The 27,924-nt window shown below is 42.4% G+C and overlaps 1 protein-coding gene and 1 pseudogene across 1 annotated transcript in view; one reads left to right on the top strand and one right to left on the bottom strand.

Moving 5' to 3' along the window:
- Window positions 1–27,924, top strand: part of ADGRB2 (adhesion G protein-coupled receptor B2) — a 1,067,283-nt gene that overhangs the window by 202,887 nt on the left and 836,472 nt on the right. The window lies entirely within an intron of this gene.
- Window positions 18,611–27,924, bottom strand: part of LOC144825295 (RNA-binding motif protein, X-linked 2-like) — a 29,676-nt pseudogene continuing 20,362 nt past the window's right edge.

Here is a 27,924-nt window from a genome sequence, read left to right as displayed (position 1 = left end):
ATACCATCCTCCTAAGTAAATCATTTGAATGTTCCCCTCTGTGCACCCTGAGTGTCAAGTGCTAACGGGCTTTATTTGGTCTACAGTTGGCAGAGTTATCTAGGTTTGACCCTTGGACAACAGCAGTTAATGACCTCAACCCACACAATTCCCAGTAATCCTGTATGTCTTATGATTGCAAAATGTGACAATTTTGCTTTCAGTGCGGGCTCCAAATTCTTAGAGGACTTCTCCTCTTCACCTGGTTAGGTAGCATAAGAAATTGGGTTATTATTTTAGGTTGGTGACTCTTGAACATTGCCTTTTTTGCAGTATTACTCTAAACTTTTTGCCTTCCTCCTCCTGTTTTTATTTGGCCTAGTTTTTGTTGGCTTAAGACTCTGGGCACTTTACCATGGCTAACCAGTGCTAAAATGCATGTGCCCTCTCCTCTAAACATGGCATGATTGCTCCTGTTGGCATATTTAATTTCCTTATAGGCCGTAGTAAAGTGCACTACATGTGCCCAGGGCCTGTAAATTAAATGCTACTAGACAGCTTGCAGGACTGCTTGTGCCACCCACCTAAGTAGCCCTCTAACCATGTCTCAGGCCTGCCATGTCTCAGGCCTGCCACTGCAGAGCCTGTATGTGCAGTTTACTGCCACTCTAACTTAGCATTTCAAACTACTTGCCAAGTCTTAAACTCCCCTTTTATTACACATAGATCACCCTAGGTAGCTCTCTGGGTAGGGTGCTATGTAAATAAAAGTTAGGACAAAATACCTATTTAGATTTTTAGCACTGTGAGGCCTACTCCTCCCATAGGTTAGCATTGGGACTTCCCTCATACACTTTTAAGTGCTAATTTCCCATCAGAAAGTAGTAGCTTCTTCATGTTTGATATGTTTAGAATTTTAATGACAAATCCTCTTTACTGGCGAAGTTTGATTTCACATTACTGTTTGTGAAATGCCAATTTAGAAATTAGAGAGTTGTACGTCCTACTCGACTCTGAGAAACCGGACTTACTGCTCCTGACCGAGACCTGGTATTGCGACTCCTCCCTCCCCGCCCTCCTGGCTACCCTTCCGCCTTCCTATGTGGCCCTGCGTGCCGATCGTCCGGCGGGCAGGGCTGGCGGTGGGGTCGCCTTAATCGCCAGGGCAGACCTGCATTTTCTATCACTTCCTTTTCCCCCTATGCTCCCTGCTGACTTTTTAGTAGTCCGCTCCCTTCTATCCTCCCCTCCCATCACTTGCCTTCTTGTGTACCGCCCTCCTCAGCCCTCTCCCTCATTTTTACCTGCTTTTCAAGACCTATTGGCCAATCTGGTAGTTAATTATGCCTCGGTTCTGGTGCTGGGGGATTTCAATTACTGGCCCTCAGACCCACACGAGTGCCCGGCCTCAAAAGAATTTACAGAATCCCTATTATCTTTCAACTTTATGTCACATATAACTGTCCCCACTCACTCTCACGGGCACACACTCGACCAGGTCTGGTCCCTCAACCTTCCATTGGCCTCGGTGGCTGTCTCTCCATGCCCCTGGTCCGACCATGCCCTCATCTCCTTCTCCATCCTCCACAACCCTATTTCCAAAACCCCGCGTGCCAAAAACACCTGGGCGCGGAACTGGAACAGACTGGATCTCCCCTCCTTGACCTCCCTGTTCCGCAATTCCATTCCCCCCTCCTCTGGCCTATCATCTGCCTCTCAAGCCAAGGCCATTAACACCTGGCTGGCTGGAGGTTGCGACTCAGTGGCTCCCCTACGTCGCATTTCCATCCGCCGACTCAAGGACTCTAATAGATGGTTTAACGACCACCTAAAAGAACTCAAACTGAGCGCCCGACGGGCGGAGAGGCAGTGGAGGAAAGATTATAGTCTCTCATCTAAAACCCACTTCCTGGCATCACTGGCTAAATACAAATCAGCAATTCTGGCTGCAAAAACCGACTATTTTTCCACGAAAATAACGTCTGCTGACAACAAACCCAGGGTAATCTTCGGCATTGTGAATGACCTGGCATTCTCTGACCGAACTTCGACCCAAATCCCCCCCTCCCAGCTCCTCTGTGATCAACTCAATCACTACTTCTCGGATAAAATCACAACCATCAAGGCCAATATTCCATTACCCTCGTCTGCTTTTGTTGATCCCCTCCCCCCCACTGTTCAAAACTCCCTCACCCTCATCCCTCCCCTCACTCAGGAATCCTTTCTGGCAATACTCCCCAAAGTGAAGTCAGGGTCTCCAGCGGACGTCTGCCCCGCGCGCATCTTACAGCAAATCTATTCCAGCTGCCCTGACCCCCCTATCGCCTTCCTTAACAGCTCCCTGGCTCAGGGTGTTGTGACCCCTGCACTAAAGGCCGCCACCATAGTGCCTCTGTTGAAGAAACCAGGCGCGGACCCTTCCATCTTGGCTAACTTTCGCCCCATCTCCCTGCTGCCCTTCTTGGGCAAGGTGATGGAACGCCATGTCACCGCAGTTCTGAGCGCTCACATCGAGGCGAATGGGGGGCTGGCCTCTCGCCAGGCAGGATTCCGCCCCAGGCATTCGACCGAATCGGTCGTAGTTTCAGTCCTAGACAACCTCAGAAAGGGTATGGATGACAACAACCGCCAGGCACTGGTCCTCCTTGATCTTTCCGCCGCCTTTGACACGGTGGACCACACCATCTTACTTGCCCGTGTCAAGGCGGCCGGCATCGGGGGATCAGCTCTGGTCTGGCTCTCCTCCTTTCTGAGGGACCGCACTCAGGCGGTCCGACTGGGCGATTTCACCTCCACCCCCCTCCCTGTCACTTGCGGTGTTCCCCAGGGCTCCTCCCTCTCTCCTTTACTCTTTAATCTCTATATCTTTCCTCTTATCTTTGCACTCCAGCAGCTGGAGGTCACTGTTTACAACTACGCGGATGACCTCCAGCTCATCTTTGATCTGTCCCCCTCTCCTCTTTCGGTCTCTAATTTCCAGTCAACTATGACATTTATCAGGGACTGGATGAACCACAACCATCTTAAACTGAACCCCGACAAGACCGAGCTGGTTCTCACTGGTGGTTCATCCAGCCCCTGGAACTCTCTTTTCTGGCCCCCCTCTCTTGGCCCGGCACCATCCCCCTCCACCACGGTCAAAACACTGGGTGTCAAAATGAACAATCAGCTCACTCTTCATTCACAAGTCGGTTCCGTGGTCTCCTCCTGTTTCCTCACTCTCCGAACTATCCGCTCTGTCTCCCGCTTCTTCTCTCCCCAGGCACTTAAGATCATCATAGCCGCCTTGGTAATCTCACGATTGGACTACGCCAACGCCCTCTATCATGGCATTCCAGCATACAGCCTGCGTAGACTCCAAACCATCCAGAACCAGGCGGCCAGGCTGATATACGGCCTTCCACGCTATCACCACTCCACTCCCCTTCTAAAAGAGCTTCACTGGCTCCCCGTGAAACAACGCTCCCTTTTTAAGATCGGATGCATGGTTTTTCAGGCCCGCCAGGGCACTGCCCCCGATTTCATCGCTTCACTAATTAAACCCTATGTCCCCGCTAGAAATCTTCGGTCTTCCTCCAAGTTCCTTCTCCAGATCCCCCGCTTCTCACGTAAAAAGTGGGGCGGTTCTAACTTCTCAACCCTGGCCCCTACTTTTTGGAACTCACTCCCAGACAATCTCCGTTCTGCAACTCAGTATCTCTCCTTCCGTAGAGACCTGAAAACCTTCCTTTTCAGCCAGGCTTTCCCCGCCTAATACTTATTCCACCTTTCCATGGTCTTTCCCCCTCAGTTCTGAACCTCCAGCGCCAAGAAACCGCAAGGTGTACGCCGCGCTCTACAAGTGTTTTAAATTAGAAATTAGAAATTAGAAATTGAACATTTCCCAGTTCTTATAACTCAGTGTGCTTTGCTGCTTGTCTCCAATACACGTCTGGGCTCGGTATCAGCTACACTTCCTTCATTCCATCTAGACAGCCCCGAACCCAGGAAGGTGATACTCATCTGCATTTTTAGCACTCATATGCATTCTGATGGGTATTCCTAGGCAGGGAGGAAGGGAGGGGCTCACACTTACATGTCAAAGTGTAGTGACCTGACCCCACACTAAGGACGATCACCCCCCACAGATAACCTGGCAGACAGTACTGGGTTGAAAGAGATCCTTTTGCAATTCAGAGAGTTCCTTTGAAGTCACCCCCTACGTCAAAGGCACTTTGGGTATAAGTACTGGGTCTCTGACCCCCTAAAGTCTGACACTTCTGGATTTGGAACTTTACCTTTGTCAGAAGAACTACTGTGCTGGTTAAAGGATTCAACTGGACTGCTTTCTGGAGGGACTGCTGCCTTTTTGTTGCCACTCTGCCTGCTGCTCTCTGACTCTGCTGAAGAGAGCTGAGGTCTGCCTTCCATCTAAAGTGATCTCCAAGGGCTTGTTGGCTTGCCTCCTCTTTTCTGAGATCTCAGTGACACAAAAGACTTCCTGCAATTCTGCTGTTGCTGCTGGACTCTGCTATCTGTGACTCCTGCCCTTGCTTGAGGTGCCCTCTCCATTTCTGTGCCTCAGTAGTGGGTACTATAAGCTATTACGCCACAGAATTGATGGAGTGATGACTATGCGCCGATCAGCATTGGCACTATGCCTGTCGGTGCTGATGCAGGAAGCCGATCGTCGACATCGCCTCGATGGACTGCACCGCTCGACCTCGATGGACTGCACGGCCCAATATGGATGGACAGTGCGGCTCGACTTTTACTCAGCGCCTGTATCGAAAAGGGTATCGACATCGAGGCTTCTACCGATGGCGTGGATCGGTGCTGATGCTCACCTCCATCCACTGATCGATTCCGACGTGACTCCTCCTCGACTCCTCGCCTTAAGTCTTCAACATCAACATTTTGCTCCACCCAAGGTACTTTGTTAGAGGGACCTGTCTAAGGCCTGTAGTCGGTCTGCCCTTGATCACGGTCAGCCTGAACTTTGGATCTGCACCGGTTCCTGGCGACCTCAAGTAACCTTTTTAGCTCTACTCGCTTATAAGCGCTTCACTGCATTTATTCTTAAAAAATTCAATATCTCGACTTCTACTTACTGTATTTTTTTATTGTTTTGCTCTTGTTTTATTTATAATACGATAATCTGTTTTTATAAATCTGTGTGAATTCTTTTTGTGGTGTACTTTACACATTGACTCTATCGATAAGACTGACTGCTCTGTACCAAGCTACCAGAGGGTGATGACACATTATATTTTAGTGTGTATCTAGCGTACCCTGACTAGATTGGTGGTTCCTGCTTGTGCAGGATGCATCCACTGATAACCAGGATCCTCATTTATCCAGGTTTAATTAACATAGGGCAATGTGTAAAGTATTTATATAGTATCAAAACAGTAATAAAGTCACATTGCAAAACCATAAATAGGGGAACACAGACATATTTCTAATTATATTTCTGATTATACTCTTTTTCTTCTTTTCCCTGCCTAGTTCTGGGGAGGGACTGGACGAAGGATTGTCCCTACGACACACATCAGGTCGTATACTTGATTCCTCTGACCACTGAGGGATCTATAGCAATTATATGAGCTTCTTTTTGGTCCTGATGAATTGCCTTAGTGGCAAGAAACATGTTGACCACACGTTCACTAAGGGTTGAATGAGGCCCGATTACTTTAATTGTCTCGCCTCAATACCCCTTATCGTTCCTTTTAATGAAGCAGTGAGCCATACCATTAAAATTTTTTGCCCCATGGACTCTACTGACTTTTTTTAGACCACACTCACGCTCACTATTGCACTTTTTTAGGCCCCTCACACTCACACACCCTTTGGCTAAGGAATAAAAGAACCCCGCCAAAGTGCAGCATCCGTTGCTGCCCGACAGGCATTGCACCGCCAGTCTGTCGCAGGGGCAGGATACCGATGATGACGCTGGACGATCGCCGGGTGGGATGACAACAGTCGTCCAACCGGTGACCTGTGTGAGGCATCCCCAAATTCCGTAAAGGGTTCACAACATTCACTTTTTCTGTGAAACTCAATGAGAGAGAGGTTAACGTGAGTCATTTAGTTGACTCTTCCCGGGGAACTCTGTAGATTCTTTGTTGTTGGTACTTTCTGGGACACATACATTGGACCCCGTTAAAAATTGTCCTATTTTCCTGCTTCCCCCTTGTTGATACAAAACCATAAATACCCCAAATGGAATTTGAAAAAGATAGTAAAATTTAATGGGAAGAATCACACCAAAATTACAAAAATATAAAAAGGGGAACCGTAAATAGAACTAGTGCCTAAAAGTATAAATCTTTGCACAATATGAGACTGACTATGATAGAATTGGGTTGGATACACCAGCCACGCTTGTCTTGGTCAAAGATTCTACTTTTAATTAGTTCCTTAACTCCCATGTCCCAAACCACCACAGGAGTATACTTCTAAAGCCTCCCTGGACCTCAGGAGACTCACATGGTGTCAAACAGGGACCAGTAGCAGGGTCCAGTTGCCACTTGCCAGCTGGGTATGTTCGGAAAAAGGCTTTTGGTAGTTTGTTGTATCCCTGTAGCTTAACTAGGAGGTCAGCTTTATGACCCTTTGAGTTCACTTCTTTGCCATGGGTACAAGAGGGAGCAGGTTCAGTCCTTCTGGGCTCCTCAAGTCACAGACACTTGGTCCAGACCTCCTATGTTCTTCCTTATGTCCAGGAGTGTTTTGAAGTGGGTGTCTTGAGGTACCACATTCATGCATGGTACTAGCTAAAGGATGTCAATGACTCCTTGGCAAACCTTAACCAGTGAGGCAAAAGTGTACAGGTCCAATCCTCCCCACTTTGGGCATTTGTAAGAGGGTGAAAGTATAGAGTCACACACATCTTGGGCTCTGAGGGCTGGAAATGTGTGTAAGGAACATGCTATGGTAATCAGTGTCCTTCCACATCTAACACTAAAATACACTTTGAAGCGGTAGTTGTACCCACATTATATACCCAGAGATACCAGTCTGGCAGACAAAAGCAGAGTCCTTCAGTAAACCGACAGTGAATCCATAAGAATTGGCTTGGCATCAAGTTTTCTTCCCTTTCATGTGTGACCTAAGGGTTATATTTACATTTTAACCCAGCAGACGTCTTAAGCAGGATTTGACACAAGCCCAATTTGACACTTTAGTTTCAAATTGGATACCCACAGCCCAGTGCGTAATTTGAGCCGGTGGTTTCCGGTGCCCGGCACCAGCACTTAATTGGCAGCACCGGCACATCAGACAGTCTGCCACATGATGGGCTGTTTGTCAGATTTAGAGTAAGCACAACAACAGTTGTTTACAAATGCAATATACGTTACAAATGAGTATTACCTGCCTCCCATGTTAATCTTATAGCTTTGTGGGCCCATAATAGTCTGATTTGTCACATTTGTAAGAGTGTGATGGTTAGTACCCGGTTGGTACTGTCCATTGTAGCGCTAGCAGGGATAATGGGTGGTGTAGACTGCAGGGCCTTCTGCTGAAAGCCCTGGCATTTAATGTTTTACAAATTAGGCACTGCCAAAGCCCAAACCCTGCATATTCTGTGAAGTTCAAAGGAGTCACTGCTCTCCTTGAGGTCAGCCTGTTGAGGCATTTCACTCCTATTGAAGGCTAAATACTGACTAGGAGAAGTTGGAGAGCCAATGAAATGTATCTTTCAAAAGTTACGTTACCATAATATTTATAAGCAATCTGACTTCTTGTTATATCTAACCATACAGTATTAGTTTGTTAGGAGCGTTGAGAGTCTACACTCTGGTAAGAGTCTTAGCGCTCTGCGCTTGCTGTAGAATGTTCCTCACATCAGGTTCTATAGTGCATTTTTGGCATTTGAAATGGGTGACGATTGGCTCTGAGACTGGGGAAAAGCCAGGAATACTTGCATGTACTCCTGTAGCAGCTCTTTACTTGGTGTTGAATGAACTGTATTTTGCTTCTGTTCTACACCTTGTCTGTAGTTAATCACTACACTTCTCCATTAAATTAGATTTTAAACAACTATTAAAAATAGTTTTTAATGATTTTTCTAGCTGGTCCCATTGCTGAGATAATATTAGCATTTTAATCTTTACTCTGGTTCTCCAGATAGCACAGCTAGGCCTGCCACAGTAAAAATAGCTTTTGGGTGCCAGTCACAGTAAGGACTTGTTAACATTTAATTTCTGCAAATCCTACATTTTTATACTATGCACCCTACCTTCTGGTCTACAGGTCCCCCATAGGGGTGAATTATTAATATGTTAAAGGGAGTTTTTTGCCTGGAAAAGGGTTTAATTTGGCAAGTTTAATATTCCAAACTGACCCTTTTCCCCGGGAAAAGTATATTCTGTTTATATGGGTAGCATAGTACAGCTTGTTTAAAAGAGTAGAGAAAAAATCACTGAAAAAAGGCTTCCCAGACAGAACAGTCATATGGCTTGATTGTAGTTGTCATAAGTCCTTTTTTGTATATCAATTATCTTCTCTTTTTTTTTAAACCACCACACAATTGCTTTGCCAACACGTTTAATCCCTCTTGGGACTTCTTCAGGGCTCATTAAAGTGCTGTTTCTAATATTGTTAATAAGTATGGCTCCAAGCCAACCTTTGCAGCAACGTTGGAAAACAATGTATATTGATGTTGACTTTGATAATGTCAATATCTATTAGGTTGGTACTCATAATGCGCCAAAACCATCGATCTTTACTGTGCTGATTTCGAAAACAATCTTATATCATTCCATTTTCGTGGTTCTAAATACGAAACCACATCAGTTTTATGGGCTCACAATTATGAAGGAGTAATAGAGTTGATCCCCGTTACATTTGATGAATCCGTGCAAAGGGTAAATATTCCCAGATGCTAATATCGCAGTGTGGCCAATAATGTTCCGTTCTTTATCCAATTATAGTAGTGCCATGTCGCCTCCTCTGTACGTTCGCAATCCACCTGTATCTACACTATGTAAAGGTAACAGTTCGGTTACAGTATAGGCCTGAACCCGTATTTGCACTGCCACTGTAGCAGATGGCTCAACAGATGCTACAGTCCACTAGTAACACTTAACTTCCTGGCCTCAGGTACACTTTGTACCATGCACTAAGGACTTATAGGCAAGTTAAATATGCTAATTGAGAGCATGCTAATTATACAATGTTAAAAAAGGGGAGCACAGGCACTTTACTACTGGATAGCAGGGGTAAGGTGCATAGAGTTCTAAAGCTAGCACAAAGATAGGGTCCAGCACAAGGCAAAACACTCTGGGGAGACCATGCAGGAAAAAGGTATTTCCAGCAGGAATTTGCATCATGTCTTTCCCTAAACTCCTTTGTTTTGAACATAAAGTTTAACCTCAAATGCTCAGTCATTCCAGTGCCCGAAGAATGGCGACATAGCGGGTTCCTCAGAATTCCTCATTTCTATTTGAGAACTACTAAGGTAATGCCTTTGTCTGACTGGCTTTTCACTACATCTAGTGGCATAGGTTCTGTATCTCAACGATCATTGCCAGACTGTCTTACTGCTTTTCCATACTGGGACAGTCCTTCTGTCACAAATATATACACATACTACTAAAATCAAAGCATTATCAGTGGCATTCCCCAAGCATAATTCTTTCAGATAGATGTGCACAGTGGTTATAGGTGCCACTGTGCCTGCATTCTGGAAGTACCTCACTTTAAATTCTTCGACATTCGGGGAGGCATAGTTAAACTAAGACAGCATAAGATTAATGGATAGTGATCGGACATCTGGTTATATTCTCCTTCTCTTGATGCTTTCTTGACTCTTGTACCATAATTGTTCGCTCTAGTACTCTATAGTAGACATATGTTACAAAAATACTTATGGGACCAACTAACATACTAGGAAAATGGGTTCCAACCACTGAAACTCGGTTTCTGCTTTCTTAGCCTCTAGTGTGTGGACATATTCTGTGTGATGGGCCTCCCTAATGGAGTCTCACACACAGTAAGCTCTGTTTAAAATGTATTATCAGATGCAGCCTGTAGTGTTTACCTTTCTTTCAATAAATGTCATGCTGAATGTAGACAGCTAGGGTTAAGGGGCTCTGTAGAACATGTATGCAGAGCGTGTGCCTGCTGTATATGTTGTGTGTCTGTATTATGGGGTCATGGCTTGTATCTGTAGTGCTTTACTGTGTGGGGACAGGGATGCAATTTCGATTCCCTGGCTGTGTGTACAGTACATACAATGGAGAATGGAAAGAGCTTACCGATCAGGACTTTCTCAAATCCTTTGTAGTTGACTGGGCTAATACTGAGATATACATTGTTGTATGCAAAACTCAGATGAATACTAGGTTAAAACTGAAGTCAGTGTGCCAATGTTTCCATGAACCAGTGACAGGACTCATTCAGCAGGATCAGTGGGAACTACTAAAACGCTAAAGCAGAATCTCTGATTGCTGGCTTGCTTCCAGGTGTTAGCACCGGCAGGAATGGAGACATCTGACGGAAGGCAGAATGGCTTGTAACTGTAACCAGAACCCCTAAAATGGCAATATATGAGGTGTTAAAAAAAATAAAAAATTATGTCCCCAGTACTTCTAGACAATATTACCTTTTACCCATCATGTATATTTAGATTGCACTTTTTATTTTTGCGCAGTTAGTTTGAAAGACCGGTTCTCTTTAAATAGTAGATAACAATGGACACTAGTTGGAATTAAAATGTTTAAATTGTATTTACCGCTCATGTATAAATTATTGATAGAACAGGCAACAATTGCGAAGACTGGTGGGCTTGTGTGGTTATGGGGTGCAGCATTTACTGCATAATTATAGACTTGCCACATAATTTGACAGCATTATTTTCGTCCACTTAAGTTAAAAAAAAATGTTGTGGACAGCTGCTGTGGCACATACTTTGTCTTTTCCCGCATATTTTAAATAATCTCGCTGGGTAATCCCAGCAGACCAAAAACTCTGCGGAGCAATTTGGACTGTCTTTATAATTAAACTCTCATTTCCCTGCAATCTGTGAAACACTTTCCGTATTTGATAGTTCCCAGTGAAATATGGATTTATACCACTGATTGTAACAATAAATCACATTCAGTCGTTTTTGGTGGTGCTGTTGCTTCACAGTAGCGTTTTTGTAGTTATGGTTGATTTCTGCAGAGATATTTTTTTGATTTGCTATTAATTTTGATGCCACTTGTATTCAACGTTATTTGGAGCGATCTTAAAAAAGCGTTTTCCATGGGAATTTTCACTCACTGATATAGAAAAAACTGCTGAACAAAATTGTAACACTTTAGACATAAGGATAGAATTTTCCACTGAAGTTGTTTTAAATGTGTTCAATAATGTTATAAGATAATCTATGTTACAAAAAGGAGACAAGAGTGCTTCAAAAGTTAAGATTGTAAACTGGCAATCTTTACATAAAGTTGTGATCGAAATAGCATCTCATTTTGTTAATATAATACAAAAAACAAAATGACTGGGTAACAATTGCGCACAGTTGTGAAATAGTAAGTTGAGTCCAATTGATTATAGCTTGAAGGATAAGGTGACGGCCATTCACCATTCACCAGATGGCGTGGAAAACCAAACCATAAAATCAAACACAAAACATATCCTGAGCTCCAAGAAACAGTAAAAGGTTCTTAAAGACAAGATGATCTTCCCCAACTTCTTCTTTATTTCAAATGATTTCTTCAGAACACAAGGTCTAACCGCCAACACGTGTTTTGTCCTGTGTGGAATAAACCACAAACGTCCTCAGGGCTATTCACCATAAATACATGTAGTAAAGGGTAATTCTTTCAAGCATCCAATAGTTGGTATCCTATTCCAAAACCGGACATGAATATTAGTCCTCTTTCAACAGTCCATACCAATAGTCCGTCGTGTATCAATAAACCAGTCCTCACAGCATATATCTTAACGGCAGTCTCAGTTAAGTGGCGTTAAGACTATTGGATGCTTGAAAGAATTACCTTTTCCTACATGGTATTTATGGTGAATAGCCATGAGGAAGTCCGTGGTTTATTCCACACAGGACGAAACACGTGTTGGCAGCTAGACCTTGTGTTCTGAAGAAATAATTTGAAATAAAGAAGAAGTTGGGGAAGATCATCTTGTCTTTAAGAACCTTTTACAGGAATTTGGAGCTCAGGATATGTTTTGTGTTTGATCTCATTTTGTTACACGTTGTTCACTTTGTTCAACGTTTTATAATCCTACTAAAAAACTTATGCACATGTTCTGCCTTACACATCACATGGTTCATCCAAATATCTGTTTCCCCAGGCTAACAGCCTATACATCCTCCAGTCACTACTTTGTCAACTAAGAGAGAATTACATTCCCTATGCTGAGGATTCCTATGAAGCATTGCTAAAGGTCATTGGGAGCCACACTGATGTCACTAGTTCCCACATTACCACCATATGCATTGTCCATGTCCATTGTGACAGATCTTCCATGATATTATCATCCATGATAACTTCTCACATTCTAAATTCCTGTGCCAATGACCTTCTAACCAGTCCCATTCCAAAGAAGGCATTGTAGGGCCTCATGGGCGAAGCCACCTGTTTACTATTACTCATTTTGTCAATACTTTTGCCAGCATAGTAAAGTTGTCTTGGATTCTCATGCCATTATATCTAGGCATGAGCCACATTGTATAACGTTTAATGGATGCATACATATTTATGTTTGTTATTGACTTTAGCTGCGTCACAATGAGAGCTAATATTATGTTAACTTCTCGAATGTCCATGTCATACGTACAACAATGGTCTTGTGTTTGCATCTGGGACACGTGTCTGGGTAAATCTTGTGTAATTTAGTAGGTGCCATAAAAGTACAGTGAAGAAAATTAGAGTGTACCAATTTAAATTGCGCATTTCTCGGTCCCCCCCAGACCAGTATGTTCGTCTTCTTTCAGTCTGTGTCCATCAGTGGTGTCTGTACGTCTGCATTTCATATTTGTTGTACTATCAATTTGATTTTATATCTGTCAGTTTACAGTGCTTTATAAGTTTGTGTGATTGTCCTTGTCCCATTTCCAACAGCACATTTAGCATTGCTGAAGTAGTTGGGGTGGTCATGAGCTCCAATCAGATCTATCTGGCTATCGTAGCTAATATTGCAAATTGTAAAAACTGCCCAGCTTATTCCAAACAGGTTATGCAAGCCCACAAATGAGATAGACTCATCACTTGTGTACAAATCTCCCTAAGTGCGATAGTCTCCATCCCTCGGGCTCTGATCCTATCTTTATGTTTAAGGATTGTAGATCACCTAATCTCCAGAGATCTGTAGAAGAATGCACATCAGGACTTCTGTTAAATGCAGCCTCCCAGCGGAGCCCTTCCTTCATATAATATGGGGTAGTTAATGGGAACATGGTCACCTTGCATCAAGAGTATTCACAATATCTTCCAATCAAGAGTTCTATTGAACTATCTTTTCAGTTTTGTCCTAACACCACTTTGCCGCATCCTGTATTTGTTTGATTTCATTTAAAAAGTGGGTCTATTTTTAGGATTTCTCTTGTCCACCTATACAAGTGAGGTCTGGGCTTCAAAAGGTTAATCATTTGTATATTTGGACCAATAATTTACAAAACATATGCTGAGCTGCATTCAAGGACAACATTTCCAAAATATTGAAATCTAGACGTGAGAGCTTTTTCTTCTTTTATCTGCTTCACTAGCTATTGATCCATGAGTCTGATTTATTTGATACGCTGTCCATTATAAAAAAAGTTATTTCATCCACCATTCTGCGATACTAAGGATCCACAAGTATTTGCAGAATTCTATGTGGTAGGAAATAAAATAGGGTGTGGGACATCCTTCCAACAATTGGACAGATGAGGGATAAGAGAAGTGCACAATCTTTGCTTAAAAAATATATTTTTTTATTCATGGACAAGGTCAGCACCCAGTATGCGTCATAACCGTAAATCACTTTGCTTTAGTAAGGGGTGGGCCTGTGTGTGTCTATCAGTCGCTCTTGCTTCTGTGTATGTACAAGAAAGCTTTGGCTTCTGCTGCCCATCCAGTGTACATATACTGGGTGTGACTAAAGCTTGCGTAAGTGCTGTCTGTTCTTCACATGTTTTGTATTTGTAAGGAAGCTTATACTGCACCTATTCTATATGTTACTCATGATTATGCTGTTGTGAGTGTTTCAGTGCTCGTTTCACTACATAACAGCCAGCGGTATTTGCAGTAAATCCAGGAACTCAGGAATCACAGCTGACCGCTCTCTGCCCACATGGACCTACATTAAAATAATAACAATAATGAAAATAAACATGCCGTGTGACTCTGAGAAATGAGAGCAAATACACAAAGCAGGTCGCGAGTCACCCGCTAGTCATACCGCCAGACACTACATCATCTTACCCTTCAACAAAACAAAAGTAAGGGGAAAAAGGAAGTAAACATAAAGAACATTAAAACATTAACTATCCTTTACATGGATTAATCACTACGATTCTCATTGACATGTGGCGTGTACACTTCATTACCCATTGCAGGTTGTCCCCATTGCAAGTTGTCCCCTTTGCGTCCAATCCAAGTCTGACCCAGTACCTTTCCTATAATTGATAATTTCAGCTTGCTGATGAGACAGACTCACAAGATTTCTCACATTTCACCACCCTTTGTCTTCTAATATAACTGATCCCTTGCCAACTCTTAATACTTTAGTTGGAGAAGAAAAAAATGGACTCTCCTGTAGTATCTTTTTAAAGTAGAGACACAGGAAACATGGTAGTTGTGTCTGTAATATTTATTGCCAACCCGCAGTACATCCAGTTCACTCTCCAAGAGAGTATAGCATCTGATCCCAGCATTCCACATACGGGTTAATAACGGTAGAACATGTGGAAGTTCTGACTTCCAATACTAAACCAGAATCTAGCAAGGAAAGCAATTACACATTATGTACAAGAACACATAAACAATTATAACCATATACTACATCTCCCTTTCTTACCATGATTGCTTTTTTAATCAGGATGTAATCATCAACCTTAGGAACAGCATCACACATTGTGTTGTGTCTGCAACCTGTGCCATTCTGCACTGTTTCTCTTCCACACGTGGAATGCCTTTTTGTTTGACCAACAAACTGACATCAGTATCTTTGATTTTAAGTTTTTCCTTCAACCATGTAGGAAACAAAAAGGAATGTAGACCTCTTCTTCTCAAAAACATGAATAGAGTGACACCATTGGTGCAATGTGGTGTCGCATTATACTCCCAAACTTTCTGCTTGAGGTATTGTTCCACATCCAACTTGTTTGCCATGGCTGTTTGCACACCTTCATAATTTGTTGCAGGGTGGTCAAGATGACTCCATATGTGCAAGATCACTGACAATGTATGCGTTTCTTTCAGTGCAGGTAGAAGAAATAAAATGGACATGCCACTCACCACAATTGGCAAAGTCCTGTGATATCGAAGAAGTTTTGTAAAGGTGTATTCAAGGTGCTGTGGGAGTCGGTAGCATCAGTAGCTGAAAAGAAGTTTTCAAATATCTGTGTCCTGAATGTGAAGCGTAAAGCATAAAGCCAGCGTTATGCTGACTGGAGTGGCAAAGCAGGGTTAATCAAAGATGGCCGCTGCGTATGATGTCGCCAGGTCTTGTTGCGCATTGCTAAGCTACTGTAACTCTTTACCTCTGTATGCTGAATTGGCTGCTGGGGTGCTAACAGGAAGAGTGGGCGTGACCTGGTAGGTTAGTGGTGAAGAAGCATCTGGACTGTGCTGTAGATGGTGGCTTTTAAAGAAGAATTGGTTGGGACAGAGGAAATGTAGAAATTAAGGAAATCCAAGTGCTGCGGGGTGTTGGTGGGTGATAGGAGATCCTTGCTAATTTAGGTAGGTTTTAACAGGATTCATTACAAGTTGTAATATCACCCACGATGGCAGCGACCGGAGAGCTGTGAAGCCAGCAACTACTGACCAAGTTGGTTGGAATCACAGCTGACTGCTCTCCGTCTGCACAAGCATACACTCAAAACATAAAATTGATGAAAATAAACTCGAGGTGTGACTTGGAGACCCAAGTGCAAATACATAAGGCAGGTTGCAACTGAGTCACCTGCGAGCCACACCGCCGTACACTACAGTATTGCCATTGTCACTGCTTGTTTTCCAGACTGCCACATTTTACTTCTCCCACTTATAGTTTGCTACTGTTTTCTTCAACCTCTGCCCCCCCCCCCCCTTCAAAAATACAGGCAGCTTCCATTTGGTTTCAATACTCACAATACAGTCACTACACCTTTTTACTTCTCACTCTTTTCAGAAGTTTTTTTTATTTCCCATCACTTTTTCAATGCTATTCATGCAGAAAATAAATTTTGCCTGTTTGCAGTTCTTTTGAGAAAGGAAACTTTGCCTTGGTAACGGGAACAAGCTCAATCTTATAACTGTACCGTGCTGTGCATAACGCTTTGCATCTCATGTGAATCATAGATTGTGAGGGAGGCAGAGTGGGAGTGGAGGAGAACTGTATTTGGGGGGATTGGCCGGTTGTCTCAAGAGAGTACTCCTCTTATGAAGAAGCTTACTGTTTTCTGCCTCTGCATCATGTAATTTAGAGGCTCGCAGTGACCCCATAATCATGTACTGTCTCATAGTGGAGGGTTGCCTAGACAACAAGATGTACGCAGCACTACCTAATGCAAAGAGGAGTTAGAATAAAGAATGTAGAAATCTTCTGATCACAGTATTATGGTCTTCCGACAAAATGCGAGGGCAGAAACTGACATTTTGTTCTGTTCTTTTCTTCTTATAAATGAGAAAGCATACACAAGCACACAGAATTGAGTCAGTAAGCTATCGGTGGTGTGTTTTCTGGGCTTACCATCATCCTAAGAGAGAGCCAACAACATTATGATTTATTAGTACATTACAGTCAATGAAAATTATCTCTAAGGTTCCTTCTATAATTGATAATTGTTGAAGGCATTGAAATTCTCGACATTATTAGTCGTGAATTGATACTATTTGCCAAATGGCGAGTGCAAGCACCCTTAATTTGTACTATCTCTGTAGCCTAGAGGGAGCACAGCTGGTAAGTAGCCTTTTTCCCCACCATCATAAGATGATTGATAGATGACCTAATATTACATCTGCTGTGTGCATTTTCAATTGCTCCAGTGTCACATTTTGCCATATTTTTGTGACTGTCAAAAGGGAAACTACAGTAGCTAGCTTGTATTTTCAAAAACATTGTCTTAATATTAGCTTTTTCATTGCCATTTTAAGTTCAGTGCTCTTTTTTATTTGTATACAGAGACATAATTTCTGTTCATTTCTCCTTTCAATGAAATCCATTTTCTTTGAAATATTTTCCTCTTCATCTTCTCGTGCATCTGAAAATATATCTTTGGATGATGGATGACACCCAGTCTTTCCTCACTGTGTGTACTCAGAGGTCAAAACCTGTAAACGAAGTCCATTGTCAGAGAAGATGTGCAGAACATAACCTGCAAATTGTTGCAAAACAAGTAACTTACCTCCAAGGGATGGTCAGTCTTACTCTCTGGCCAGTCTGATTGTCCCTTGCTCCACAAGAGATTTGTGAATTGGTTGTTGGCAAAGACAGGTGCAAGAATTGCCAAAAACCTTCAAAACGCATCACCTTAACATTTCTGAAAATCTGGACAGACCACCTGTGTTCACTGTTGTTTCTAAGGCTGCTCTTTCATCATCCCTGTCTATTGAAGCATGCATTTGTATTCTTTGGGGTTTACTTTAAACCGTGACAGGCCTATTAGTGATACGCCTTTGCAGTTTTTGCTTTGCAAGCTTGTTCACTCTGTATATGGCCAAACACTCAGTTTTCTCTCACCAATTAATAATCTTATGTGGTATCATATTGATATTTTGGAGACCTGTGAAAGGGCCTTATTAGTCTTTGCTTATTTGGAATCATCATGCCACCATTTTCTAGTAGCTGAGGCACCTAAACATGGCACAGTGAACAATATTTAGGAAAGAGCTTCAAGTATGCCACGTTCTAGGTCCCAGCTAATCTACTTGGAAACATTGGTGAGCTCTTTATGATCAGCACCTTTTGTTTTTGCTAACTCCATAGTCTTTTACTATGCTGATCGAAACCCTTGCTCTCAGATTGATCTATGTGTTGGTTACGATACGCATAACTCTTTGAATAGCGACCATGACCATCCTGATGGTTGGTAGGAGACTAATGACAACTCTTGTATTGTTTAGAGCTATCCCAATACAATTATTTTGACTTGTCAGATCTTGAGCCTCCCTCAGTCTGTGTGTCCTATATCCTACTTGGTTTATCCTGTTTATCATCTCTCCGCCCTCTTTCACTCCCATTTCTCATCCCTCCAGTAAGTGTCAGCATTTATTTGATTTTTTCTGTCTTGTAATCCTTTCGATTTTTATCACCTCTCTGGTCCTTCAACCTGTCATCCTTATGGTACTCTCTGCTAGACTCCCAGCCATGACTTTTTGTATTTCCTCTGTAGGTGCCTTGGAACTTCGGTGTCTCCCTCCCGTTTTTTTTTTAACATCTTGGCTTCATTTGCTTCTTCTGTGTGGAGGAGTGACCCCTGACATGTAGCTGCATATTTATTGTATCCGGGTCCATCATTTTCCTTTTTTTATTTTGGTCTTTGAAAGAGAGATTCTCTCTCTGGAACAAGTTTGCTTCTGATGAAAAGCAGTTTTTGTCTCGCTTCAGTTCAGTTGCTTTTTTCTTTCTCCTTCTTGGGCTTTTTCTTAACTTTGTTTCTGCTCTGGCAGCTCATCCTCAGATGACGTTTTAGAAGAGGAGAGTGGTGGAGTTTTTATCCCACAACCATGTTCTCTCAATGTTTTTGTTACATCATCAATGTCGTCTGTGTCCTTTGGGGGCCGATAATTTGCCAAATGGTCCGAGCCCAATGTCCATCCTTTTATCTTTATCCCATTATAAATGTCCATTGCAAGAATAGTATGCTTTTAATCTTCATAGCATATGAAACAAAATCCTTTGGATTTCCCAGTCTTCTGTGGGTGCACAAGATTAATGTTTGAAATTTCTCTATACTGTGAAAAACGCAAATAATATCTCCTTCAGTTCATTTGTATGGCAATCCTCCTAGAAATATCCAAGCACTGTTATTACACTCCACATGCCAGGAGACTTTTTCTTGCTTGCCTTTGCTATTTAGTTCATTAATCAACTTTGTTTAAAGGATTTCTTACAGAAAGCAGACAAGCCGATGATCTTCCAAACGATGACCATGCAGCATATTCCTTAAAGTTTTAGAGGCACTGTCGTAGTGTCTAAAACAGGATCCTAAATAAAGATGACTAAAAATATACCATAACATATGGTGGTAAACTTTATCATAAAGGCTGTTTGATAGATGGCTCTTAGAGAAAACACATTGGCCTAGTCACCCAATAGACTACAGAAACAAGCCACCTACACCCCAAAAGAAAAACAAAATCAGTCTGAAAACGTCATATTAAGACAACTTGAAGTTATAAAATACGTGACTGAATGAACAAGAGATGCAGAGGATCCCTTAACTGGAAATAGTGACCTCTTTATTGTTCATAAACAGATCGCCACTTTGTCGCACTACTACCTATGATAGTGAATGAGAAGGGTTGTTAACTGCCAATTAAAACCTTTGCCAAATGCTTAGCATTCAGAAAATAAAGTATCCGTATACTTTTGGGAACTAAAATATGTTTAAAGGGTGCAATTATGACTAGTCCGGTGATGGTAAAATAGTATGTTACTGCCTTACAAAAAGCAGTACTCTTCAAATATTTAAGTGAAGATTCTGAGTGTCATAATGATGACTGAAAAGCAATGCGTCTTGATGAAGTCTACATATGTAACATTGGTGTGCGAGATTGGCAATTCCAGCACAGTTTTCTTGATTGCACCTTTCAGAATAGAGTTGTCCAGACATTCCTACTTACCTAATGAGGTATGACCGAAATGATAGTGAAACGTTGTATGAATGAAGCTGTGGTCCCTTGTGCTGAAATGTGGAGTTGGGCTATCTTATGCAATGCTTTGTATGTTTCTATCCACAAAATATTATGAAATAGATATTTTCTATTCTTTAATCATTATTTATTTATATAGTACGTGAGCACCCAAAAAACGAGTGTCCTGTCGCTGACAGGATGAGGAGGATCACAACTGCCTGGCGGACCAGCAGGTTTTTTCGTTTTCTTTCGGGAACATGAGGTGATTAGAATGGTGTTTAAGGTCCGTGGGAATTTTGGTCCAGAAAGTCGCAGTGAGATAACAAAGAACATCCTCCCAAGCATACCTTGTGTTTGGTAGGGATCTGTAACAGTCTTTGAGAAAAGGATCTAAGGTGAGGAGCAGGCAGATAGAGATTGAAAATGTTTCTCAAACAGGAGGGTGCGGATCCAATAAAGGCTCTATGGGGCAAGCAGAGGCCTTTAAAGGCTGCCTGTTTCATGATGAAGCCAATGTAAAGTTCACAATGATCAGCCACCCTAGTTGTAGGAGGTAGTTTAAGAATGAGATGAGCTGCCTCAGTTTGTACCACTTGAAGTCGAAGAAGAAGGTTACCAAATTCCAGCCTCATTGTGATTAGCGAATGCACTTCTGTATAGCTAACTGGGTTAGGAAGCAGAGGGAGAACATTCCTTATCATGCACATGTCCATCAAGAAGCCAAGATTCTTTGCTGATGTCACTGGGCAGGGAGTCACGCCTAACGCTGGTGGCCATGGGATGGTGTGGTGCCCAAAGAAGAAAAGCATGGTTTTTCCCCGGTGAGCCTGCACTGTATCTAGAAAGCAACTGCACTCATGCAGGCCCTGAAGGTGGTGGTAGTCTGAGTTTGATCTTTCAAAATGATCTGGGTGTGTTGTATAATCTCAAGTCCAAGTGAACGAAATAGGGTAGCCAATGGAAGAACATGAATGTTAAATAAGTCTGGGCTTATAGAGTATCCTCGAAAACCCCACAATTGATTGTGGTAGAGTTGGACAAGAATGGGGATGGGTACACCTCTTGAGATCGTGAACTAAAAAAGTAGCTATCCCACTTCCGCCCATTGTGGCAGATACCGATTCTTTAGAGACTGTGCAATAGGGCAGCATGAGAGGTGTTGTCAAAAACTGATGAGAGGTCTAACAATTTGAGAGCAAAGGTGAGGTTCTCTGTGGCTGCCACCAATGCCGCTTCGGTACTATGCAGTGGCGTGAAGCCTGATTGTGATGGATCAAGAATGTCATTGATACCTTATGAAACAGTCTTGCATTGTATGCTTTGTTAGGTTTGCATAAGGTGTTGCATTTTGAAGTACTTTTGTTTTTGTAAAAACCACCACTAAGTGCTTTGTGTATAGGTGACTAAAAAGGAATACAGTTCAGCGGACCGCCAGCACAGTGATATACTAGGCAATGAGAAACACCTTTACTAAACAGCAGATGCTGTTTCATGACAAGTAGGGGCCTCTTCAGTTGCATAATTTGGGTATGTTTTCAGACCATCTGCAAAATAAGAAGCTTCCTAATTGTATTAGGTACCAGGGAATGAAATGTTCAGACGTGACCTAATGCAGGCGTAGAAAGCAGTGGATTGCAACCCTTCATGGTTTATCTGTTCTTTCTACGTTTTGTATCTGTGAATGGCACTCACAGCATGACAGGACTGGTGTTCTGGGTCCCCTCACGAGGTGTACATGGCCTGGGAGTTTGAACAGTGGGTCATTTCCTCTAGTGGTTTGATGATAGACATTTTTCTAGTTTACTAATTCCTTTATATTTTGACTTTTAGCAGTTCCTCCATTTTGTCTCTAAAGAGAGCAAAAGAGAAACATCAGCAGCTAATACACATCAGCAGCATTTAATATTGAGGAAATATTTTTCTGACGCACAGCTTTTGGTTAAAAAATATTTTTAAATACAATTGCAGCCGCGGCCGGTAGTGGGAGTACCGGCCGGGCGGTGACGTGGGGAGGGGGAGGTGCTGGGTTGAGGGTAGTAATGTATGGATTATGGACCTTAGCAGGTAAGTAAATATATAAATAAATAAAACGAATTTCGTTGCGCGCACTGCATCAAAATGCGATGCAGTGCACGCAACGAAATTCGTTTTATTCATTTATATGTTTACTTACCTGCTAAGGTCCATAATCCATACATTATTACCCCCCATCCTGCCCTCCCCACGTCACCGCCCGGCCGGTACTCCTACTACCGCGGCTGTACAATTGATTTTTATGATAAATTTAGTTGTGTTTATTAGTTTAGTTTAGTTGTGCCACATTTTTACAAATACACCATTTTTTATCAATAGGGATTCTGTTCTGATGTTCTTTTCATCTTGATCCTGCTCATTCACCCTCCAATCAATGTCCCCCTGTGTGTCTTCTCTCCACCACTGTCTGCGCAGAGCACAGGACACTGACGTAACTGGTTATTTTCCTTAATGTGCATGTAATGCAAATGAAACTTTCTACATGTACTAAATAGTGCGATCCCAGAACAATTTCTGAAGTAGTTCTGATGTGAGCCTGGTAGACTACACTGGTGTATGCTATGTGGATTTCTGAAGCACATGGCTACCTGTAGGCTTCCCAGCACTTGCTAAGACATAGGGTTGCTTCAGGACAAGTGGTGAAACAAAAGGGGGCTATTAATGTTGATACACCCATGCTTTTAGTCTTTTCCTGAACTGTGTGTTTTAAATTTTATCCTTGCCTCAATGGGGAGCCAGTGCAGAGAAGCTAGAGCACTGTGTAGTGAGGCAAACTTTTTTTGGGACCTTGTATAGGATCCTTGCTGCCACATTTGGACAACCTTGAGCCTTTTGATGACATATTTGGATGCTTCTATGTATAGAGAGTTCCCGTAGTTCAACTTGGGAGAAAACAAGGGATTGGACCACAATTCTTCTGGACACACTAGGGATAATATCTAGGATTTTACGGAGTCTTCTGAGGGTGCCAAAACAAGTAGACGCAAATTTTTTGGACTGTATATCCATGGAAAGCGACTTGTCCAGTTACATCCCAAGGCTTTTGTAGGTGAGGAAGGAATGGGTAGATTGCCCAAACATTCTGGTCAGTCTGTAGGTGGTTGGGGGTCAGTTCTGTTCCCCGGAATCATCAGCTGAGTTTTTCCACCGTTCAGTTTTAAGCAGCACTTCACCATTCGCTGGATACTTTTTCCAAGCAGGGACTGTGAGCCTTTTCCAGGGGCGACGAAGGCAACCAATTATGTGTCACTGTCATATGATAATATTGACAGCTCAAACTCCTGAGCAAGATCTGCCATTGGGCGCATGTATAGGTTAAAAGGTGTGGGGCTGAGGACTGAACCCTGTGGGACTCCAATCTTCAAGTGGAGGATGTCAGAGTAGCATGAATTCTTACAAATTTGGAAAGATCTGTCCTTCAAAACGGAGGTGAGCCAATTAAGGGGCTGATTTTGATCGCGGTTTTCCCGCATCCTCTGGGCCGGCGGAAGCCACCGCCGGCCCGGAGGATGCAGGAAAACCGCTGCGGAGCCTCCAAAGACCCACCGCCAAATTAGAATGGCTGGTGGGTCTTGAATTTCGTCTGCAGCTTTTCCGCCGCGGTCGCCTTCCGACCGCGGCGGAAAAGCACTAACGTGGCTGGCGGTGTCTATCAGACACCGCCAGCCATATTAGGATGGAGGGAATCACATGCTTTTCCGCCGTGGAAAAGCATACGGACAATCACTTCGGGGGCCCGTTGCGGGCCCCCTGGGTGAAGGTGGGGTGGGGGGTGCCTATGGTACACCCCTGCCTTTGCGTGCACGAAGCGGCAGGCACCGCGCGGTGCCTGCCGCTTTGTGCATGCAAATGCACTGCTTTCATTTTTTACATTGCGGCGGGTGCTGCTTCAAGCAGCACTCGCTGCAATGTAAAAAATACAGGATGTGACCGCAAGGGTGGCGGTCACATCCGAATTGACATGGAGGGACCGCCGCTGCCCATGCGGACGGTCCCTCTTACTCAAGGGTGGCGGACGGACGCAAGTCCGGCCACCATCATAATAGGGCCCTTAGTGTGTAGCTCTTTATTCCGGCTTCACCCATTCTGAACATAAGTTCCTCATTGTCAACCATCTCAAACGCAGTACTTAGGTTCCAGAAGAATGATAGCAGCTGTTCCTCCCTGGTCCAGCAGCATTTTAAATTCCTCTTTTACTCGGATGAGGGCAGTGTCTTTACTGTGTTGTGTACATAATTCTCTATGGGAAGTGTACAGGAGACGATTTTCTTCAAGGATTGTAGACAGTGTTTGGTTGACATGTTTCTCCAGCCCCTTGTCTATGACTGGGAACAAGGAAATTGGCATATAGTTCCCTGGACATGTCGAGTCAGGTTTTGTTTTTGTTTTGTTTTAGCAAGGGTTTGACCACTGCATGATTCCACTTAGATTTCACTATACAAGTGGATAGGGACAAGTTAAGGAGTTCCAAACAACAGTTCTAACAAATCCCGTTGAACTTATTCATGATCTAGACTTCCATAATTGAATGGCCCCAGTTACTATTTATTACTCTGCTAAACTAATGTTGGATCTGATGTTGAGGAAGGTGTTTTTGAACGCTGCGCCAAGGGCAACGGAGACCTCTGAAAGTAAGCTTTTGGGATGGTTATGTTTTTGTGTCCCGCTCCCACAATATCACATCATCCTTTTTATGCAGATGGTGCGTAGTGTACTTTTGTCTTAAAATAGGCAGCTGCAGGAATTTGTGAATACTTAACACAACACTATACTCATGGCTGAGATCTGCCCAAACAGTTTGCTAAAACGATTGGAGACTCTTTTTAGTGGACCCGCCCTATCATATTAGTCTTTCTTGGTCCCTTCTATCACTTTAGGGTTTATTTTAAAGCTATTGCACACAAATACAAATCAATTTCCTCCTTGCTGCACAGTATATTAGAGCAGCCAATGAGGTTGGTGTATAAATAATTTGATACGTTTAACTTCTTATGCCACTATCCTCTTAGTGGAAAAACTGTCAAATGGCAAAATAGGTGTTGGTTTAACTAGTTTGAAAGTGATGGCCATGTAGTTTGATGATACTACTGATTTAGGAACATATTTAATTTACGAAGCTTCTAGTGGCCTCTAATGTATTTAGGTGATGTTGATTGTTGTTATTCACAGCACAAATTAGTTGTGTATAGGCACTTTATTAAGGTATATGTAAGGCAACGTGAGGGCAGAGATTATGAGATGGATGTCTTCATGGAAAACATTTGCTAGGGTTCTCAATTCACCATGTGATATCAGGCAAAAAGGGATAAGTTTTGTGTCTTCATTCAAACTCAAAGTAAACTTTCACTTTCATCTGGACAATTTTGTTTAGCTGGATGTCCCGGCCTAAATGGGTGGGGTTTCCTGCTGCAGTAAATTGTGTTTACTCATTCCTACATTGTGTTTATTAAAACAATTTTATGGGTGAGGTGTGTCTTGCAGCTATTGTTTTGAATGTCAAGGGGCCAGAGAAGGTTGAGAATAGGCTAACATTGAACACTGTCTGCCCAAAAGCTCCAGAAGTTTCTAAAATTGTAATTTTAGAGATGGCATATTTGGTTCTAAGGTAGATTGGGTTGAATTTATTCAAACTTCAGTAGATTGCAAACAATGTGGGGTTTAACTGAAAGTCAAACAAATGGATGCTGTTATACCTTGACTCAATCAACATGACATAGCCTAATTTTTAGCCTTACAATCTGAGCTACTGGAAATTATTACACTGCTCATTTCTATGAACAGAGATTTTAATGTGTATAAATAATTTGCTAAAATCATATATTAAATGTATCCATCAGTGTGGATAAGACTTAAAAGAAAATCATTTTGAGTGATTTGACCTATGTGAGACCCAAGCAGAACAGTATTTGGTATGCTGAAGTATACTTTTTATCCTCTTGCATCATGCAATATTCTCAAACAGATTACCTTTATTGTCGCATGTAGAGGTTTTAGTCATAAATGCCAACATATGTCCTTAGATTCAAACTAATTATTACTGTAAGTCATTTCAATCCCTTCAATTTATGACTAGTGTCAAGCAGAGTAAACTAAAGTTTTGGATGACGAATTATTGTCTTAATAGTGTGAGAAATCTAGTGGTCGAATTCCATCAAGATTTCTAAAGTGCAAGTAGGATTTTTAAAAGATGTTGAGATAAAAAGGTGAAAGTTAAGGAAGAGGAGTATGGTTTCGTAAAAATTTTTGGTGCCTGGCCGAGCTCATCTGGCTTTTTAGAGCCTGCTGTGTGTCACTTTAATGTTGAGGATATGTGTATTTGGGGCAAGCAGGGAACAAATAAAAAGGCAGTCAGATGTCTTGAAATAAATGGTGCACTCACAGAGAGATTTGGAATCAGAGATGAGGCTTTACACAGGGCTAACCCCTGACCTCCTTTCTTTTCTCATTAAACATTGAGACCTCAGCTCAACATGCAACACTGGATCCTAGACTAGTAGCATTTCCTCCTGAGCCAGATGAAGGCACCAGTTTGATGTAACATTATTAACTCAGGATATATCTGGGGATGGGACAGAAACCCAAAGTGACTGCATTTGTTTCCTATCGGTTTCTAGTTGACCGTGCTTATGCAATGGAATCATAATGACTAAAAGATGGGACCGGGTGTTAACCTGATTCAGTGTCTGGATAACGAGATTCCATAAAATGAGTGATTTAATTCAGCAGAACTGTGAATGAACCGAAGTGGGACATATTTCTCTGGGGAGGTTAAGAAGAATTTTTTCTCTCCATTGATTCTGATGTTACCGCATAGGATGCAATATTTCAAAAGTCATTCGAAAAGAAGCCATAATCCAATCTGACATAACCTACTCTTACTACGAAGGAAGAAATAATTTTTGGGCAGGTCAGAGATAGATATTGGTGATTTGCCTACGTGAATTCAGATTCTGAATATTTTTGAACTTCAAGATGTAACTGGATCTAAGCGACTAACAATACAGATTGAAAAATGTATTCTAGCGTTATTATGAACAGATTTTCAGTTTGCTCTCATTCATGATTCAAGACATATTATGAACCTTAAGGGATCATGACTTGTATTCCAGTTCTTTTGTGATGTGATGTTTTGTGAGTTTATGAAGTGCTCTGTTGGTCAGGAAAGGGAGTCCTTGTGCTAACCAATGCACAAACAAATCAGAGAAACGGGAGGAAAAGGATTATTACTGCAATGAAATAGTAGCCAATCTCTTGACGAGTGAATGTATATAGCTCATTCCATATTTTTTGAGGGGGCGCTAGGTAAGAGAACGCCTGACCACCACAGCAATGAATGTGGGTGTGAAGCCAGTCCTGCTTTAGAAGAACACAGGTTCCTCTGGGAGCAAGGTGTTGGATCTTTTTCAATATTAAGAGTCCTGTGAGTTAGGTGCACAGTCTTAAAAGCATACCTTCTGCACACAGGGAGCCAATGCAGATGTTGAAGCAAAGGTGATGTCTAGGCATAGTTAGGACCTGAGAGAGCAGAGTTTGAGATGTTAATGATATAACGAATTGCCGTAGTTTAATCTGGATAGGATGAGGGTGTAAAACAGATTTATGTTCTACCAGTGTGAGGATCCTGACATTTTTTATCAATATTCTTAGAATGGAGAAACACATGGCCTCGACTTGTTGCAGTAGAGGAGTCCTTGATAACTCTTGAACTAAGGTGATTGACAGATCTTAACTGAGTGTACCAATATAGAGGCTGTTCTAAGTGTGGGAGGCCAACATTCATTGAACAATAGGTGGGCTTGTTTGTAAAAGAGGTCCTCCGTCTTGTCTGAGTTTGATTTGAGGCAAATGGGATGCATCCCCGTTCACACGCATGCACCCATGTCAAGTTTTTGACAGGCCTGTTGGAGAAAAATCAAAACGGTGCAATTGGTTTAAA

The sequence above is a fragment of the Lissotriton helveticus genome, chromosome 3_1 (assembly GCF_964261635.1).
Source record: "Lissotriton helveticus chromosome 3_1, aLisHel1.1, whole genome shotgun sequence".
In the NCBI taxonomy this organism is placed as follows: domain Eukaryota; kingdom Metazoa; phylum Chordata; class Amphibia; order Caudata; family Salamandridae; genus Lissotriton; species Lissotriton helveticus.
This window is presented reverse-complemented; position numbering and strand designations above follow the sequence as displayed.